At 37.0% G+C, this 21,811-nt stretch overlaps 1 protein-coding gene across 5 annotated transcripts in view; it reads left to right on the forward strand.

The window, feature by feature from the left end:
* Tox (thymocyte selection-associated high mobility group box) overlaps positions 1-21,811 on the forward strand; it is a 342,631-nt gene that overhangs the window by 181,318 nt on the left and 139,502 nt on the right. The window lies entirely within an intron of this gene.

Genomic DNA, 21,811 nt, shown 5'->3' on the forward strand with positions numbered 1-21,811 from the left:
CTGTAGGATTCCTCCCCACAAGTAAGACCCCCCAGCGCTTCTGAGCAGGAACTGCTGTCAATCTTGATTTCCCAACTATTTTCCACTCTCAGTTCCACAAATTTATACCTTAGGGAAGCAAGAAGACAGTTTTTACCTCTGTTTTGGAGGTTTAGTTCATGTGATCAAAATTCATCTCTGTTAAGATATTTCAGTCTAATTTTGTATCTCTGAATTGTCTAACAATTGAAACTTCTCAAATTGAGTGGAAATGTTAATCACCCAGAAAAGTAGCAAAGCGTCAACTTCCCAGGCCCTACCCAGAGAGTCTAAGAGGTCTGTATTTTTAATGAGCATTCCATAATTGAGAAAGACTGGCTTATTATAAATGCTTTCCTTTTGATTTTTATGTTACCTTAATTCTTAATAATTTATCTGTCTGTATTTCAAGAGGTGAAAAACATGTATGTCTGTAGTATGTGATCTAGGGCAGAGCTTCTAGCCAAGACATAAAATTCTCCTCCCAGGTTAACAGTGACTTTTAATTAGTGCTCTTTGATTTTCAGTACTCAGTCACTTTAAAGTCAGATTCTCTGGCTATTTTCATCACTGAACAGTGCTGCTGTAATCACAGTGAACAATCACTTGGTCATATGACATTGTTCCTCATTTCTTAAAGAAAGCATTTCATAATATCACTTGTTTAAATCACTTGGAGGTAGAAGTGGTTTCTCAGGAAATCATGAACAGGAGCGGGTGGGGCAGATAGAAGACTGGAAAGAAGCCCTGAAGTAGTTTTTTTGAGACCCACATTTGCAGCACTAGTGGCATGGCAGAACTCACTGTTGCTTCATTTTGTAGACTACATTCTATCTGTATGAATGTGGCATATAAGTATTTATTTTGACTTCATAAAATAGAAGAAGCTTGGGGTTTTTTTCACAGACATGCCAAATGTGTAAGTCTGAAAAATATACTACAGTGTAGACGCCTTGAAAAGCCGTATGCCCTTTCCTCGTTAGAGCTGTGCCTTCACACCAGTTCCCTCCTCTAGTCAGGTTTCCAGTGCTTGCCTTAATGGTTCCCCTGGTCCTGTAAAGGACAGGAAGGAGACAATCAGTGTGGCAAATGTCAGTTTGTCATCTCCTTGTGGAGGAAATGGGAGCTGGGATGTGAGTTTAAGTCCCAAAAGCCTTTTTCCATTATAAAATGGACCTGCTTCCTTCTGGCCTTTGCTCTCCTTCGCATTCCTGGGGAGCTTTTCGGATCAGCTGCCTGTGACAGTTCCTCCACCCTCACTAGCACTTGTGGAATGGGACAGGCCACTTTCTAGGCTCTTCCCCCTTTGAACCCCTTTACCTCCATATCAGGAGCTTCTGCTCATAAAATGTCTTTGTGCTCCTAACCCGCAACTTACTGTCAAAATAAGACTGAGTATGTATTTTTTGTCTCAACATGGTGCTTCTTTTGGAACTTTTAACGCTTTTCAAAACAGAGGGAACACAAATCTCCAACTGAGTCTAAAGCTTAGCCTCTGAGCTAAAGGAATGCAGGTCTAATTTGCCACTTTCGTTGCTGAAGGTGAGTCTGAGGGTTTTTCATAGACTGGCAGGCCTGCTCCATAGCTCTCAAACCAAGCCAACATCTACTTTGCCCACTCACAGTGCAGTTCCTTGCGTTTAATGCAACAAGCGAAAAGCTGCTCTGGCCATTTGCGGTGTTGGTGAGGACGTGGATAAGCTTCATCTTGTCCACAGGATTTTGTGTGGTGCTGGAACTACTCTGTAAGCTGTGCTTTCCAGGAAGTCTCTGGCTATTAAGTGGCATCATTAAAGGCAAATTTTTATTTCATTTAACTTTTAGTACTTGACACATAACTAGTTACTTGACTCTGCTAGATACTACATTGAACAGTATTGGTCTAACTAATGATATTAAATGTAGCGTTAAATCTTATTAGATCTATTTTTTTAGGCCACTATGATCTTGGGGAAAGTACATTTGAAAATTCAACTTGTTCCTGTTTCAAGGTGTGGGTCCCTGGATATACTCTAAAGTTACAATAGAAATCTTACAAAGTTGGGATGAACAGAGGCTGTCTTTGGTCTATCAATGCCTTTGAGACACAAAGAGCTTCTTTAGTTCTTGTTTTGAACTATCAGGTGAGCAGAGTGTCATTCCACAGCATGTATAGCCTTAGCATGTATGTATTATGGCATGTCATTTTAAATTGTTTCATTTTAAAATTTATATTAGTATATTTGTGGCACATAGGGATTATATTAAACTTGGACATTTGAGATACATATCCATATCAAATCCTGATCATTTTTACTTCCCTTGCCCTCCCTTCTCTTCCCCTTCTCATATCTGGAGTAGACCCGCTGTTTCTTATCATAGCACTTTAATTTTGCTTGTTATGTTATTTGTATTTTGTGTCTCTTGTATTATAAGATCATGCAATATTTAATCTTCTGTGACTGACTTAGTTTACTAAGTATCATGGTTTCAAGATCCATCCATTCTCCAACAAATGACTCAAATTTATCCTTCTTTATGGCTAAGTGGTACTGCATTGTCTAAATATATCATATTTTTAATCCATTTATCTGTGGATGAGATTATGGACCACTTCCGTGATTGGCTATTGGTGAGTTGTGCTGCTGTAAACATGGGTATCTTTGTATCAGTGTAGGATGATGACTTTAGTTTTTTGGGTAAGGTACACAGGAGAGGCATAGCGGATCAAATGGAATTTGTATTTTTAGTTTTGTGAAGAATCTGTGCGCTGATTTCCCCAGTGATTGTATGTCCAGTAACAGTGTGGAAGGTGCCATCTCCCCATACCCTCACCAGCATTGGTTGTTTCTTGAGTCTGACAATAGCCATTCTTACCAGATGGAGTAAGACAGAATCTCAGTGTTGTTTTGTTTTGCATTTCTCTAAAAGAAAAGATGTTCATAATATATTTATTGCTATTTGTATTTCTTCTTCTGAGAATTACCCATTAATTTCACTTGCTCGTTTTTTAAATTTTGCTCTTTTATTTTGGAGGATCTAATTTTATTTATTTATATAGTTTGATTATTAGTCCTCTATCTAAGGAGTAGGTGGCAACATTTTTCCCATTCTGTAGGTTGTCTCTTCATCTGCTAGCTGTTTCATTTGTTGTGCAGAAACTTTTTAATTTGATATACTCCCACTGGTTAATTCTTGACATTATTTTCTGGTGCAACTGAGGTTCTGTTCAGAAACTCCTTACCTATGCCTATATCTTAAAGAGTTTTCCCTCGTCTGTCTTCCAGATTTAGTTTTTCTGTTTTTGTATAGGTCTTTCACCCATTTTGATTTGATTTGATTGCAGAATAAGAGATGTGGATCAAGATTCATTCTTGTGCATGTGTATAACTAGTTTTTCTAGTACCTTTTGTTAAAGGATCTTTTTTACAGTGAATATTTTTAGCCACTTTGTCAACAGTCCGAAGGCTGAAAGTCCTTGGAGTTGTTTCTGTATTCTCTATTTTATTTCATTAGCCATATGTCTGGTTTTTGTGCCAGTATCATTCTGCTTTTACTACTGTAGCTTTGCAGTGTAACTTCGAGTCTGGGGTTGTAATGCCTTCTGCCTTACTCTTGTTGCCCAGGTTTGTTTTGATTATTTTGAGTATCCTTTGATTCCATATAAATTTTAAAATTATTTTTTCTAATTCTGTAAAACATGCTGAATGTGATTTTCAGAGATTTCTTTAGATCTGTGTACCATTTTTGCCCATATGGCTATTTTTGCAGATGTTTCAAAACATTTTCTAATGTACTCTTCAGTCTCTTTTTTCAAAACAGTGCAGTGTTAGATATGGAAGTCTTGCACTTCCTTAGGTAGGTTAATTCCTAGATATTCAATTAGTTTTGAAGCTGCTGTCAATGGGACTGTTTCTCTGATTTCTCAGTGAGTTCTTTCTTTCCACATACAAACAATGTTGATTTTTGTGTGTTTATTTTGTATAGGGTTACTTGATGAATTTATTAGTTCTAAGAGTTTTCCAGTGAAGACTGTTCTGGGGATTCTTTAGAGAATTGACCATATCATCTGCAAATGAAGTTATTTTGACTTTTTTCTGTTTAAATTCATTTTGTTGTTCTTGCCCACTTGCACTGGCTAAGGTTTGAGTATTATATTGAAGAGGAATGGTGAGAGTAGCCAGCTTTGTCTTGTTCCTCATTTTAGTGGGAAAGCTTTCATTTTTCCCCATCTAGTATAAGTTCAGCACGGGGTTTGGTAGTGGCTTTTGTGATTTTAAGGCAAGATCCTCTATACCAATTTTCTTCAAGGCTTTTAATCATGAATGGATGTTGGATTTTTTTTCAAAGACTTTCTTTGCATCCATTCAAGTAATATGTGATTTTTATCCATACTTCAGTTTCTATGATGTATAACATTTATTGATTCACAAATGTTGGACTACCCCTGTGTCCCTGGGATGAAACTGACTTGTCTGTGGTATATGATCCTTTTAATGATTTGTTATATTCGGTTTGGGAAGTACTTTGTTGAGGGTTTTTGCATCTGTGTTTATTAAGGAAATTGGTCTATGGTTTTCTTTTTTTTGTTAAATCCTTGTCTTGTTTTGGTATCAGGGCAATGTTAGTTTCAGGAAATGAGTTTTTCAGTGTTCTTTCCCTTTCAGTTTTGAAGAATTTGAGAAGTATTGGCACTAGTTCTTTTCTGAAGTTCTTATAAAATTCAGTGGTGAGTCCATTGGGCCCTGGTTTTTCTTAATTGGCGAGGCTTTTATAACTATCTCAATTTCATTACTTATTACTGGACCATTCAGGCTTTTTATATCTTTTTGGTTCAGTTTTGGTACTTCATTTTTAAGAATCTATCCATTTCTTCTAGACTGTCCAATTTGTTGGAACACAGGTTTTCAAAGTGTAAATAAGACTGAGAGGACACTGCAGTTTTGTGTTCTTGTAACTACCTGGCTTGTTGTTTTTCTCTGCTCTCTTTGTTTCTTTCTTATTTGTTCCTTTCCTTTAGTTCCCTTTCTCCTTTCATCTATTTTTATAGACATTTGAGGTATCTCTATATGCAAAACTGAGAGCAAGAACTAGTGCTCCAGTCAAAATAGTATGTTTCATGGGCAAGTCAGGGCAACCCTCACTAAAATTGTATGTAGAGGATTTAATTTTATTTTATTCATTAATTAATGAATTTTTTACAGCACTGTGAATTGAATCCAGATCCTTGCCCATGCTGGGCAAGCACTCTACCATTAAGGTACACAAGGTACACTCCCTACTTGGCCTGTGTTTTAAAGGGCTCAAATGATTGATGGATTAATATGTGGCTACTGGCCTTTAGGAGATTAAACACTACAGATAAAACATTAATCATTATGAAAATTAGAGAAAAACATGAAGCAATTAGAGACCAAAAGAAGCTATTAATTCACTTGTATTGATCATGACTTTAGTATCAGTTCTTAATTGGAAGCGATTATAGTAACCTCTCTAGTTTGTATATAAAATTTAGTTAAGAATGTCGTATTGCATTCGGAGCTGGAAGGGTAGTTGTGACTTGGATAAACAGAGAAGAAATGGAGAGGATAAGTAGAGAAGAAAAGGCAGGCTGGAAAGCTTTCAGAAATCAGGTTCAGTATATTAAATTGAGAAATTTGATCAAAGGCTTCAAAAACCAATCAAAGTAATGTGGACTTCACAATGACAGACTGTAAGAAATTTTTGGCAAAACTCAAGACACTCAAGGCAAAAGCATTATGAAAGAAGAGTTGTAGAGAAACTCTTCTGGCATTAGGACCTTGAGCAGACATTAGTAGTAAGAAATTGGAAGTGTGGACAACCCCAGGAGCCTGTTGTCCCAACTTAGGTAAGAAGGTTTGAGGAATTATACTAGGTTGATGACAAGAAAATAGACAGATGAGACATTAAGCTGAGGCCACATTATCCTCAAGCATATATGGATCAAAACATGAACAGTGCTTTGTATGTCCATGTTACATATTTAAAATCACTAAGGGATTATTTTCTTTGAAAAAAGATTTTGAGTATACTATTTCTTCATCAAACTGCTTTAAAAAGACTTAATAAAAGTCTTTCCTGGCATCTTTTCTCATGTCTAAGATAATCACAACCAGCTATTGAAAATTTAAAAGTGTGTACCTGTATCAAAATGTCTTATGATATTCCATTAATAAGTACAATATTGTTTCCATTAAAAATAAATTTTCAAAATTTACATAGCCAAACAGTTGGGTAGTTTGCCAGTTTTAAAGCCTTACTATTATTATTACAGTGTTGAGGCTCTAATCTAGCACCTGTACATACTAAGTAGTTGATCTTCCACTAAGCCATACTTCCAGTCTTGGTTTGCCAATTATTGAAATACAGTTATAAATACAAACAGTTTGGGCTATAGGTGTCCATATAGATAGGAAATAATGGATACAGAAATGAGACATTAACACTATTCACCTAAAGATTACACTGTTTCTTCTGAGGTCTTTTTCAAGGTCACCTACAATATGGAACAGCTAATAAATCTAGCAACTGTAGGTTCTACATGAGGAATTTGCTGTTAATTATGAAATCCTATGAGAAGAAAACACACTGGGCAGATTTATATGTAGGATCAACTGTCTCTAATGGTATCTTCCAGCAGCCTTTTGCTGTTAGCATTGTAATTATGTCCTTATTAGTAATTTAAGGTCGCAGAATTTTAGTACTTGAATGACTCAAAGAGATAAAAATATTTTAGCTGTTATTTAGACATTATACATGTTAGATGTTGTTTTAATGTATAACATGTCTATTATTATATGTGTTACTGTTTAGTATGCTATTATACATTATACAACATATACTCTTTAGTGACATTTTATTTTAAAGGTAAATACCTTTGTTTTTTACCCCCACTGGCAACAACTGATAAGAGTTTCACTGATTATAAATGTTTCTTACAAATGTCTAATATGTTAGATATAAAAAAAACCATTTAGTCCATAATTCAAAACCAGTATATGAATGAAATACTAGCATCCCAGTGTTACAAGTGAAAAAATGGAGAGGTTCAACATGGCTAACTGATTACTGAATGACTCAGCCAGTAAATACACAAGCTTTATTATCTGGAAAAATGGGAATAATAACCCTTACTTCACTGGGGTTAAAAGTATTTGAAAACATTCTCAGACCAGTGGAAGTATTATATGAGTGTTGATTAAGGAAAGCTGAAGAAACAAGCCTGTATAACTCTTTTGCAGATATTAAAATTCATGGGAGAGAAGGCTTTTCCAGTTATTTATACTTTAATCCTCAATCTTCACATCTGTCAAAAAAGACAGCAGTAAGTTGGTTATTAACCAATGAGATCTTTACTTTTTATTGAATGTACTCATATACATTTGGGCCAGATATACTCATATATCTTTGGGCCAGACTGCCTTAGTCCAAATCCTGATGCTGCTACTTAACTGCTGTGCCACTTTAAACAACATATGTAACTTTTCTGTGCCTCAGTTTTCTTATCTCTCACATGGCTATAGCTGATTGTGGTGGCACACACACACAGTACCAGCTACTTGGGATGCTGAGGAAGGATATTGCTTGTGCCCAGGAGTTTGAGACAACCCCAGGCAACATAATGAGATAGTCTTTTTAAAAATAAATTAAAATATAATAAAAATTTAATTCCATAGTGTAATAAGTATTGCAGAAGTTAACATCTTTAATGCAATACTTGGCACACAGTAGGTGTTAGTTCTATTCAAAAAGTTTCTGATTTAAAAAAACCCTGCAGACTGAGATACCTATATTGCCTTGTGAAATTTACTGTAGATATACATTGGTTGCAGCATATACCCAAGAGTGAAAGTTCTTCCTCCCCAAATTTCCCAGAAGTTTGCATATTCTTGCCCTTGCTTAGGACTCCTTATGCAGTAGTCAGTTAAGAGTCCAGCAATAAGTTAGATTTCTGGCACTGTAAAAAAATATTCCATTTTCTTAAATTCTTTCTATTTCAAGAAGAAACCATAAACCAGAGTAGAATTTCTATCAGTACGTACTGTTGAATAAGTGCCAATTAGTTCTTATTCTCTGGGTCCAAGTTCAACAGTCATTCATGACCCAATATGCAATGATTCCAATTTCTCAAAATTCTTGAGTTATTTTGACAGTGGGCAATTCATCTGCCTGCACTTTTCTGAGAGTGGAGTCCAGTTAGAAAAGTGCAGGAATAAGAGCATTAGGTAAGCTTATGAGCCCTGGGCCAGTCAGGCGCTCTGTCCATACCAGCGGAGCTGGACTTGCTCAGTGAATCCAAACTTAGGTCGCTTCACATGAGAGAGGGCAGGAATCAGGCACGGCAATGTTACTATTGTGTCTAAGTGTTTTTGCATTTCTTATAAAAGTTCTCTTGAACAAAAGATTCTATCCTTAAAAGGTAGAAAACTGTAAGACTGGCTGATCTTTGCGGTGCCTCCTGGGCATTGTGCTTTCCTGCTAGACCTGTCATGTTAGCTACTTAGCTTTTCTTGCTGTTGCTTTGGCCTTCTCTGTTCTAACTGTCCCCACTCAAAGCCTAATTGGCTATGAAGATATTTGAACTTACTGAATAGATAATTTCTTTTGAAGGGGAAAATGTTATTCCATCATTAAAAAGTAAGTGATATTGCTTTATATGGATGGAAGGGGTTTTCATGTTGTTTAAAAAAAAAAAAAAAAAAAAAACTAGAAAACTATTGGGGAGAAAATGCCCCTATTAAATATTCATGACTTAAGAAAAATCCTTTGATTCCTGCAAACTGAAATCAAGTGCCTCTCTTCTTTTTCTTCCCATTCTGGTACATTCATGGCTGGGTTTAATCATGGATTGGTGGAAGGGAAAATGTAACCTTGTATAAAGTCATCCAAGCCTCTCTGCCTGGCCTATATGTGGCGATTGCTTGTTCTTTGTGCATTCTTTGTGCAGTCAACAGAAGCTCTTTCATACAAAGAAAAACCATGCAAAGTTTTAGAATGGCCTCATAGAAAGGATTCATTTAGAACCTGGGCTTTTTGTAGAGTGTGGTTCCTAATGACACATTATAGAAAATTTACAATGAAGAAAGCAACAAAGGAGATTTCAATTTCTTTGAATGCTTCAAATTTCCAGTTCTGGAGTTTAAAATGGAAAAAAGATGTTAAAAGGCACTAAAATTGGGGGGTTTATTTCCCAAATGCCTTTTTTTCTAAGCAACAAAAGCAAGCATAATGTATATACTCAAATTTATTGTCATTTTTAGCATTCAGTCATGGCACACTTTGCATTCAAAGGCCACTGTACGACTGTTTTGACAACCATCATTTCAGTAGGTGCCACGCAGAACTCATGAAACGGAAGTAGGAGTGTTCCTCCGGGCCCATAGGGAGTGCCCTACATCAAGGAAGTCAGATTAGAACAGCATGAATTTCTAATATATTGCCATTATGGAAAGGACCACTGGCATATTGAATAATGCAGCTTTCAAAGCCAAGCAGAAAATGTGATTACAGACAATTTGATTGCTGTTTTTAAAATAAATATTTTCAAAATCGTGAGCTATTTCATTTCATGTAATGCATACAGTATGCAACCATGGAGGAGAGCTAAAGATCGTTTGGGACACAATGAAGCTGATGGTGCTGGCCCCATTTAGATATGGAATAATAGAAGCATTAGTTTAAAATCAAGTGGATGTCACAGAGGTCTGTTTTATTGTTTAAGAAATAGGGAAAGGGCAATAAAAAGAAGTAATTTTATCTACTTGGTGGAAGAAAAAGGATGAAGAATAATCATTTAGAATTCTCCCATAATTCATCACAGAGCAATTACAGTCTGTTTTTTCTCACAAATTGTCCCATTTTGCATATTGCAGAATATGAGAACAATCTTTAAAACTACTTTGTTACTATTAAAAAACTGGTCAGTTTTTTGGGTTTTTTTTGACCATATATAGTAAATGATTTATTTTTACAAATTCCTAATAAGGGAAAAATTAAGTATTGCTTTTAGTTCATTGTGAAACCTTTTTTTTCCCCCTCAAAACAGATTATTTTGAATGTGGTATTGACACACAGTTTCATGGACTCATGTTAATGATTTAGAGCTATCTTTTAGTACTATAATAAAATTTTATTCCAAACTAGAGTTCCCCTTAACAGTGTTCAAGAAAGGAGCCAATTTAAAAATAACATTTGGGGGCTGAGGATTTAGCTCAGCAGCATATTGCCTGCCTGGCAAGTGCAAGGTCCTGAGTTCGATTCCCGGTACCGGAGAAAAACCAAAACCAAAAAAAAAAAAAATAAATAACATTTGTCCTTTGTATGCCAGTAATCAAACTCAAGATTCACTTGTGTTTAGGACTTGTACTTTTTTCTTCAATTCTAGAGATCATATTAATATGTACTTCACTCATGCAGGGTAGATAGAAGTCATATAAAGGCCGTTTAATCACACAGTATATGCAACTCAGAAATTACTCAACCCAATCTCTTCAGTCTGGGCAGGAGTAAACCTAAACCACTTAAGATATGTGGTTTCCTAAGAGTCAACATTCCATGACTTTCTTTGGTAGCCTGTTTGTGCTTAATTAACCTTGTAACATTAAGTTAAATTGCAATAAGAGATTCAGATTGCTTCCAGAAAGTTCCTCATTAAAGTTAAACCAAAATCTCTTATTGCAATTTCAGCCCACTTTGTCTGCTTTTGAATACTTGGAGAACAGTTAATTTCAAGTATTTGACCTTTATTAAGTCAGTCCTGAAGTTGTTTTACCTGGACCAAATAACCCCAATTCCTTTTGGCTTTCCTCAACAGTCATTATTTTTCAACTTTTAAATCAAATTAGCTTCCTTTACAAAAGTTATAATCTTAAGGAATGCTAACCACAATGGAAGGCAGAATTCCAGAACCTATGATTGCAGATTAATTTCTGAATGTTTCAAATTATGCTCTGCCCCTCCTGGATGTTTTATGATAGGGTCGATAGCATTATTGAATCCTAATAATGTTCGAGTCCTTGATCACTCAGAGTGTGTCTCTTGCAGCATTGGTCTCTAGCCAGAAATTCCTCATCCTGTACTTGAATAACTCATTTCATGTCCTAAAGGCAAACATCTTGGAAGGCCATCGCTGTATTGCTCTTCAAGGAATCTTTTTTTCTGGATGTCAGATAGTCCTTAGCAAATAGAGAGAGGAAAGAAACTAGAGTTATAGACACATAGTTGTCTTTGAACAAATAGATTCTGGGTGTGTACATAAGAAAGAATTCTCAGGTCCTAGAAGTGAACTTTCAGTCATTCCCTGCAACCCTGAAATTGTTAGTAAAATGTATCCTGGAGTGTGGAGGAGAAAGTTTGGGAAAAGCAATACAACCTGGATGAAAAATAGGTGATAGAGAAAGAAATAAATAATATATAAAAATGAAACTCTAGAACTAGTGGTTAGCTAACGGGTAAGGCATGTGCTTAGTAAGTAGAGACCTTAGGCTTAATTCCCAGGACAGTGAGTGATTGAATGAATGAATGAATGAATGAATGAATGAATGAATGAAATAAGCAAAATCCCGCTGAGAACCACAGTCATATACTTGGGGGCCCTGTCTGAGTATGTGCATGCTGTGTCTGGTCTTTACTTCAGTGTCCCCTCTGGAACTGAGCACCACGTTCTTTGTGAATGCATCTCATTTCAGCTGCACCGAATTTCACTCCTCATGCTCCTAAATAATACCAAAGATGTGGTCTGCATGAAGGATTGTTGTCTTTGGGTTTTTTGCCCTTAAGCATTTTCATTCAGGACACAACCTGTGTGTGCAGAGGGAAGTTTCTTGGTCTCTCTTACTCTGCTTCATAAGCTGCTCACAGAAAAGAAACCCTGAGAGCTTCCTTGGTGTTTTAGTTACTCTTCGGGTCACTGGAACAAAATATCTGACACCTGCCACTTAAAGAGAGGTTTATTTTGGCTCACATATGTTGGCTGGCTCCCACGCAGGAAGGCATGGTAGAAGGGTCTGGCAGAGGAAAGCTGCTTACATCGTTGTGTTCAGGAAGCAGAGAGCAAAGAGAGGAGCTGGGGTGCTTATGCCCAGTGACCTGCCTTTTCTGACCAGGCCGCACATTCTAATTGGCATGTCAGCCACAGCAATCCCATGGTCCGGTCCTTGTCCCCAAGCCCTGCCTATGAGTGCATAAAGCCTTCGGGAGACAATTTCAATATGAACCGTAACATTTGGTTTCATCGTGCATACCATCACGGAGTAGGGGTAGCCACTGCCAAGGACAGTGTAGTGTTTTTTACAATAATCAACATTTTAAGAACTGCAGTCACTTTGTATCCATAGTAATATTTGCGAATTTCACACTGTGTGAAATTACTGATAAGAAGTAGTGCACAAGCCATTGTAGGGGCTCCATAACTATTCCTGATCCAATGTTGAATGAACCTATTGGACTCCATTGGAACTTTCAGTGTTTTATTCATACGTCCAAGTGACTATTATTGCTTTATGTGTTGATTTGCCCATATGATGAGATGATGGGAGTTCATTTTCTTCATTATAAAATAATTCTAACTTTGAGTTGCTATTTGCTTCATTTTTTGCAAGTAGATTCATACTAAAATGTTGCATTATAAACTTAGTTTTTCATAGATTAATGGGTGAATTTGTTTAAAATGCCTCTCAGAAGAACACTGAACCAGTCTTATTTCAAAACCTCATTTCCTTCGTTATTCATTACCGCTTCTTATCTAGAGCATAAGGGAAGGTTTCAAGAGCAGGTTTTGGTTTTATATTGCATTTTCTTCTTCCACTTGTTTTTTTGTCTAGTTTGAATATTCCGGGTTTTCTTATATGGATAAACGTTGCCTAGAGGGCAGTGGTAATATTTGTCATTCGTTATTTGCCAATTACACACTTTTGTCTGCCACCAGCATTTCACACTGCGTGGGAGAAAAGGCACAAAGTGCTCCGGAGTTTTTGACCCTTTGCTCAAACCATTAAAATACTAGATTTAATTTCCTGTTTTAGATAATTTAAAATATCACAAATTTCATAATCATCTAGGGAAGAGGGTTTTTTTCTTCACTTGATGAACATACTTAACATTTCAGCTGGGCATGGTGGTTCACACCTGTAATTCCAGCACTCAGGAGGCTGAGCCAGGAGGATCACCACAAGTTCAGGTCCAGCCTGGGCTACATAGCAAGTTCAAAATCAGCCTGAACTACATAGTGAAAATAATTCTAACTTTGAGTTAGAATTCTTGTGTAAAAAGTGAAAATAATTCTAACTTTGAGTTAGAATTCTTGTGTAAAAAGTGAAAATAATTCTAACTTTGAGTTAGAATTCTTGTGTAAAAAGTGAAAATAATTCTAACTTTGAGTTAGAATTCTTGTGTAAAACAAAAAACAAAAAACAAAAAACAAAACATTGCACTGAACATATAATCACAAAATTGAGAATTGGACTTTTCTGAATGTAATGACCTGTAAAAATTTCCCAGGGAAATAAACGTACTATTTGACAGAAAAGATAAATCTCCTTTTTTGAAGTTAGGGAAACATTTCTAGTTTTAACCGGTAAGAAATTTTCTTAAAGCATGTTACATTTAAAAAGCATTATCCTTCAACATTTAGGGAGCATTTTTTTATCACAGTCTTGATTATCTTTAATAAAAAATTACCCAACCCTGAGTTAATATAACACTGGTAAAATTTTTCATATCTTTTATATGCACTGTATACTTCATCATATTCCCTGCTAATGTGCAGAAATAACTAATGCTTTACCAAGTTGAGATAGGACCTTCCTTCACACAGTGTGAAATTCACAACTACTATAGATAAAAAGTGACTGCAGTTCTTAAAATGTTGTTTATTGTAAAAAACACATTGTCAAGCCTATCAAAAGACAAAAATACTAGAAATCTGAATCATTTTTATTCTGATACATACATATGGTGCTTGAAAAATTAATGGGAAAAGAATAGTTTTCCTGAATAGTGACAATGGCTACCGTGCTCAAGTGAGGAGACCCAGAGTGGGACTTTGATTAACAGCTGTTGTGTTATGTGGGGTAGGTTTTTGTCTATCTGGTTGGTTTTCTTTTCTTCACACTCACAGGAGTTCTAGGAACCATTATGTTCACTCTTATTGGATACTTCTGCTAGCCAGGTGTTACAGTTTGGATCTCCTGTGTCTACCGAAGGCCCATTTCTTAAAGGCTTGGTCATGAGCTTCTGGCATCAGGAGTTAATGAAACACTTAGTGGAAGGAAGTTAGGTCATGCGTGGCATGTCCTCGAAGGGGTTACTGGGACCTCTGTCCTTCCTGTGTTTCTCTTTACTCCCTGGCTGCTGTGAAGCGAGCAGCTTTCTGTGCCACATGCTTCCACCATGACCTTCCCACAGGCCGAAACAGCAAGGCCAACTGACCACGGGCTGCAGCCTCTGAAACTGTGAGACAAAGTCAGCCTTTTCTCCTTGAAGTTGATTTATCTCAGGTATTTGTTACAGTGGCAACAAAGCTGAGTAACACTGCAGATGCCAGGCGTTGCACGCCCAGGGCTTCCTCCTTACTCCCTGCAGTCACACCAGGAGCCGGCGGACGGCTCCCACAGGACGAGCTGGTAAACAGTGGACCAGACAGGGAAGACTGCTCATCACCTCCACATTTCTGCTGAGTCAGAGCCTGTGCTTTACACTTGGTAGTAACTTGGGAAGTGTGCCCTGAAAGTGTTGACTGAGCCTTTGTCCTCACCCTCCAGTGCCAAATGAGTGCGATAAACTTGACGCCATGGCTGCTCCGTGTGACCATGCCAACTCAGACAATGCTCACAATTCCGCCTTTTTAAAAAAGTAAACTGACATTGTTTTACATTACTTAAATAATGAGACAGTGAGTAAAGCAGAAGACAGATCCAGTGCTTCATGAGAAAAAATATGCACTTGGAGTTCTGGCTAGATTATTTCGAGAAATCACATAATCTCTCTAAGCCTAAATTTCCTTAACTGTAAAAGAATGGTGGCGGTGGGGGATGACAATTGAAATTTTTACATCACCATGTGATGGTGGGGATTAAATATAAAATCAGCATTTCTAGTATTTAAGAACATAGGTGCTTTCTCTAATTGCCATCTTGAATACATTAACATTACAACTATTGAAAATGTTCTCATACTTATCACATTCCAGGTCTACCTACTCACTGAACAGCTTGTACAGGGTCTGCCCCAGCAGGGCCTCACTGGGGTGGATCTGCCAGAGCACTGAAGTCAACCCAAATGCTTTTATGCATAGTACAAATAGTCTCCACAGCAACAGGGAAGGGAGACATCATTTTTACTGACTCAGAATAGTCAACGCACACCAAAATGGCAGTGCAGGGTGAGGTGGTATTAAACTATGGAAAACGGTCCCTTAAAAATAATATGACATAGAGACACTTCTCAGAGCACAAAATATTCTAAAAGGTATCATTAAAATGCACACATGTTGAAAGCTCAGGAGCATATTCTGTGTAGAATACTGAAATCAAGGATGACTGAGGGTCAGGCATAACATCATAGTTCCAAGTGTCTGCAAATCCCTGGGTGTTGATGGCTTGGGCCCCAGCATATGGTGCTGTTTGGAGGTGGTAGAAGCTGTTGAAGATGAGGTCCAGTGGAAGGAAACTGAGTCATCCTAAGATCTTTTGTCACTGTGATGGAAAGCTGAGTACTATAGTTTCCAAAGTTTCAATGATCATGCAATGATTAGAAACATGGACTGTTCTTAAGTACGGGAGCTGGCACGGGATGCAGCTGTTCCCTTACCTATGACATGGGGAAGCATGGTATTTTCCCTCCTTGTTTTAATAAAAGTGAAAGGAGTAAGTACAAGAAAGGCAACTATCATAGGTTTTTGTACATAGTAATTTATAAACAATAGGTAAATGCTGATTTCTCTTGAACGTACTCTATTTTGATTTATTTATTTTCAGGAGAGGATTTGCAGAACTGATATTTCACTTATATAATTTGCAGAGTAATGCTTTCTTATCCATATCCACTGCAAACTTTGGCTTTTTTAAATGAAAGAGACAATGGATTCAAATTTTCTAAAGTTTAAAGATAGGGTTCCTAAATACAGGGTTTGAAGTACAGATAAATTCTCCTCTAACTCGGCACTGAGAGCTTTGACATGAATGGTGAGAGAGCTGCAGTGACCGAGTGGACCGGTGACATGGGCCATGGCTGTGGAGGAGAGGCTTCTGCATGTAAAACCTAGGGAAAAGCTTCTCAAAAGGAAAAAGAATGGTACAGCAAAAAAGGGGCAGAGCTGCATTATGCCACACAGTTTCTCATGCTCTTCTGTAAGGATCATATAAAAGCACAGTGAAGAATATGGAAATAAACCCAAGGGAAGCAGACAGAAAAGAAATGACTATAATACACATTTTTCCAGTGAGGCCAAGAAAAGACAAGAATTAGGAATTATTCTTTTTTTTTTTTTTTTCTTTTTAGTTTTTCTCCGGTACCGGGAACCGAACTCACGACCTTGCGCCTGCCAGGCAGGCACTTTGCCGCTGAGCTAAATCCCCAGCCCCGAATTAGGAATTATTCTTCCTGGGAAAACTATCAAGATGTTGAGAAAAATATATCACTAATGAGAAAGTAATAAACATCTATTAAGAGACAAAATCATGCAACTCTGAATCATGGATCACAAAAGGATTTCCTTAGGCACCTTGATGACAACCTTAGGATGCATACAATAGTGGCTTCTCCCTATTCCATATTGTTGGATAAGCACCTTCCTGAACCCAGGGCTGCACTACGCAGGGGAAGGAAAGATCTTGGCCAGAGGGCTCCTGGGATGACTTGTGAAGAAGCCACTTAAGCAAAAAATCCTTAAAATGGGAAAGTGATCAGGCTTATGTCCACAAGAAAACAAACACATACATGAACACAGAATAAGCTTGGTTATTTTTTGTTTAAGAATATTTCAATGAATGTGACCATAATCTTGGTGACACTTATCCAAGTTTGATTTCAAACTCTCCCTTTTTCTGCTTATCATAAAATATAGACATGAGGACAACTCTTACAGTTTGGAACTCTCTCCTTTTTTATTTTAAAGAGAATAATAAAAAAGGAACAATAGCAAAATACCAATAGCATAGACAAAAACAAAACAAAGCAAAAACAATAAAAATGATACAGGGTTTCAGAATAGAATGATAGGAATTAGTAGTGGCTGTTATATTACATATTTATCTTCAACAAAGTTGTTCAAATTACCAGATGTAAGAATGCAAGATTGATCAAACCATTAAAGAGAATAAAAAATAAAAACAAAACATTAGAAATGATACAGAGTTTTGCTAGACAAGATGGTAGGAATTCACCAATGACTGTTATATTGCATATTGTTGTCTTCAAATTAGTTGTTCAGATTACTAGATATATACATGCAAAACTGGTGAAAAAGAGAAAAAAAAAAACCGTACTCATAAGTGAAATAAATTGGACCCACATGTGTAAACATCGTATTGTCTCCCTAGTGTAAGAACCTGAAAGAGTAAATAAAAGCCAAAACATACAGTAGATACTATGAAAGGGAAAAATAATGCTCAAAGGAAGGAACAACTAGGATGAGGAAAAGGAGAAAAAGAAGAAAAGGAAGAAGGAAAGGAATATATATATATATATATATATATATATATCTGGGATAACTGTACTGCTGAAGTCTAGTGGTTTATTGAAAGGCACAGTTAATGCCTAATTTTTTTCTCTCTTTGACCAATTTTGCATGCTCTCTCCTTCTTATACCTTGGACATTTCACATACTCATGGAAAATTACAGAATTTACCCAAATATCAAAAATGCATAATTACCTGAAACAGATGTTTGAGATGGAAAGAACTTCCTTAGCTTTGACATTGTTGACATTTCAGTCTGACCTGTGCATTGTTGGGGAGGGAGGTACTGTCTTTTGCCTTGTTGTATGTTAGTCACAGGCCTGGTCTCTACCGCTTAGATATTACTGTGTCTTTGTGACAACTGTAAAATCTCCAGACATTGTCATAAATCTGTGGAGCAAAGATGCCTCTGAATGAAAACCGCTCTTCTAGGTAGATAACTTCAGTCAGTGTAGAATGAGTAGTGATTGGAGATTGCCCCAGCCCTTCTTTTAAACACCCCGTAAGAGTAAATGCTCTTCTCCTGATCTGCAGTATTAGTCCCTCAAGAACTTCAAATACCTGCCACTTATTATTATGCATACCATCTCCTCTTTGTAAACAGAATTTGAATTTCTGTTGTATATAGGTCTTGGCTTTTTGGTTTGGTTATTTATCAAAAGAATTTCACCTTACAGTTTCGTAGAATCTGGAAGATTCCAAAACTGAACCCCACTTTTTTTTTTTTTTTTTGCTGCATTTGTGGACAAGGACTTTGAGTTTTAGAATCATTAAGCATTTGAGCTGAACTATTACTATATACTTACTATTGCTATATAGTAATGTACCATTCAAACCAACAGTTTTGAGAGAGGGTATCTACTCTTACAGTAGTGAATAGATTGGAAATCTACTATAGGTGGGAGCATATTCTTTACATCTGAGAATGACACAGGTGACTAGTAATAGGACTACGGCTAGTACTGTCCCAAGGGAACTGGAACTAAGCCCCTGAAACTAAATGAGAAACACAGTGCATACTGACGGTAGGGATGTGAAAAATGGATATGGGAATAGTTCCTTCCCTTGTGTGTCTCATAAAACAAATGAGGTAGATATTCAAAAGGTCAAGCAACCATTCAAAACATCATACTATGTCAGAGTTATAAAATGATATAAGGAATCATTAATAATGAAGATTCCTAATTAATAGAGATAGTCTTTGAAAAAGATCATAAAAATAGAGTTTGATTATTGACAAGAAATGGAGAAGCTGTTTTTGGAGTGGAGGAGTTTCACAGAGGATTAGGTAAAATGAATCTCCCTCAACTCCAGATGCTCAACTCAGAATCCTAGGATTCATTTTTAGTTCATCTTTTTCCCTCACTCTAATGTCATTCTATGAGCAAGTCTGGACCAAAGTACCCGCCTTCATCACCTCTTTCTTCACTGTTCCGTCATAGTCCAAAGCACCATCTTCCTTTTGGATTAAGGTCATGGCGTCCTAACTGGCCTCCTCTCCCAAATCTCATCCCTCCACCATCCATCCTTCATCCCAGAATCAATGTGAATTTTTAGCACGTGTAACTGGCCATCTCTCATTACACTTAGGGTAAAAGAGAAAAAACCAAATCTTCACTTTTTGGAACATGATATTCAAGCTCTTACATGTTCTCTGATCTTGTTTCACACCATTTTGTGATAACCAAGCCACAGCCACACTGGCTATATTTTTCTTCTCCTCTGCATGAGCTTTGTGCCCACTCTTCGCTCTACAGGGAACACTCACTCACTCAGATCTTCACCTTCAATTCTCAGCTCAAATGTCATTCTCAGAAGCACTGGTCTAAGGTTGCACTCCTCCCCTCCCTCACCACCACTGCTCATCAAGGCACTCTGTTTTATGAAATGGTATGGCACTATAAAGCACACGTGGTGAGAAAAGGCGTGTGCATATTAGCCTTTGGGAGCATTGCTACTCTTTGAAATGCTGTAGTATAGTTAATGAGTTGGCATTTGCCTCCCACTGCTAGAATGGAAGCTTCATGAGAGGAGGGATGTCTCACCTTGCTGGGTCCCATGAAGCTAGAAGAGATGTCACAAAGGTATGGCTGTGATGGTTGTTGAGAACAATCATAGAGTCAGAGATCTGAGCAGAAATTATGTGGCTCACTAAGCAAAACTTTCATTTTATAGCCCAATCAAACCAAGTGCTGGCGATGTTAAGGATTATCTAAGTTTGTACAGTTAGTACAGGCAAGACTAGACCAACCCTCCTCTGTGATAGATTTTTCCCATTATGCTTCACTGCTTCTGGTGGAAGGAGGCATTGGTATTGACAGCACATGCTTAGAATGATGACCTTCACCGCTTTCCTTGGGTAACCACTTTGACAAACACCACTTAAGCCAGTTTCTATGGTTTAGTCAACCAAAGAATGAGGCCAAGTAGACCTCCTGCCACTGCAATTCTGTCCACTCCATTGAACACACTTTCACCTCATTTTCTCCATGTCCTGTCATTCCAATAAGCAGGACATGATTTATATTTTTCTTGAAAAGTGGCTAAAGTGAAAGGTAACTCTGTGCAAACCAGCAATTCCTAAACTCTAACTTAAGTAAATGTAAGTTGTTCCTTTTTTTCAAGCATCTAATAACCCAAGAATAAATGTTTTTGACACTTTTGGATATAGTTTGTTGGAAGCTCTTATCTTTTTTATATTGAAAATAAAAATAACTAATCCTTGACATTTTTATTATACATCTGCTAGCTTCAAGCAAGGGATGATGATTCCTCTGTTTAAAAAATATGAAAATTTATGAAACACATACTAAGGAAGTGATGCATAGATAATAAATAAATAATAGCAATTATTAGAAGATTGCTTAATTTCTAAGCAATTAGTAGAATATCATGACTTTACCATGACACCACAAGTAAAGCAGATGGTGATGAAAAAGAGAAGAGAGAATGGAAAAGAAGAATTTATCAAGAGCACATTGTATGCCAGGTACCTTGCTAGAATGCCCCATGAACACTGTCAGAATCCTGTGATTTGAAATGAGTATGATTTCCCATAGTTACAAAAAATATAGTGAAAATAATACAGGTGAAGGCACATAGGAAGGAAAGTAAAACAAACATGTTTCAATTTCATTGCAGTTAAATGGACCAAGGGAAGAAATAGCACATAAGGTGGGAACAGAGAGCCGAAGCTCACCAAGCTTTGATTCAATGGGTGTGATGAGAGAACAAGATCTGGATTAGGGCCAGTTCACAGAGACCGGTGAATGCAAAGCCAAGGCACTTTGAACTTTAGTTGGGAGTTAGTGAGGACAATGGAGTGTTTATAATCTAAGGAGCTGCACAGTTTATAATTTAGTGGAGTTTTTTTCCATCACATGTGTATTTCATGTATGGATAGAGCACTCTGCCATGAGACCATGACTGAAAGTGCATTGGGAAGGCAGGAAGGCCAGCATATTCCTCATACTCACTGAGTCAAAGAGTAGGGAGTATTCTTTTGGTAATAGTGATGTCATGGTGATGTAGAAAAAGAGAAGCTTTGTATTCCCATGCTGTGGCCCACTAGACCTAGAAACTAAGTTCACTCAGATGCTTCAGGCTGCTGTAAGGCAAAGTGCAGCTCTCAGATGGGCAGTCCCAGTATCGCCTGGAAATTTGCTATACTTTCACTCTTGAGCCCATGTCTGGGACTACTGCATCAGAAATGCTGGTTTTGGGGATCTCCAGGCCATTTGTCTGCACATTGAAGTTCGACAGCCACTGTTCTAGGATAATTTAATGTAACACACAAAAAAATTCTATCTAGGTTAAAAAAAAAGAAGAAACTCTAGTCAGCTTGTCTTAAAAAAGAGTAACTATTGAAAGAGTATATGCAGACAATCATAGGCATAGTTAGATGTAGGCTTAGTTTAAGGTCTGACCTAATCTTAACCAATAAAATTAATTAAATCTTGTGCAGTTAATTTAGCATATTTTCTTATGCTTGTAAAGAGACTAAACCATCTATTTATTGTTTTTTTTATTTTTTTTTTTTATTTTAAGGATAAAAGGAGGGAAACATTAACAGACATACAACATTTTACAACATATCACAAGTACAATACAGACAATA

Source organism: Chinchilla lanigera, unplaced genomic scaffold, assembly GCF_000276665.1.
Source record: "Chinchilla lanigera isolate Chin_1 unplaced genomic scaffold, ChiLan1.0 scaffold00043, whole genome shotgun sequence".
NCBI classification, from domain to species: Eukaryota; Metazoa; Chordata; class Mammalia; order Rodentia; family Chinchillidae; genus Chinchilla; species Chinchilla lanigera.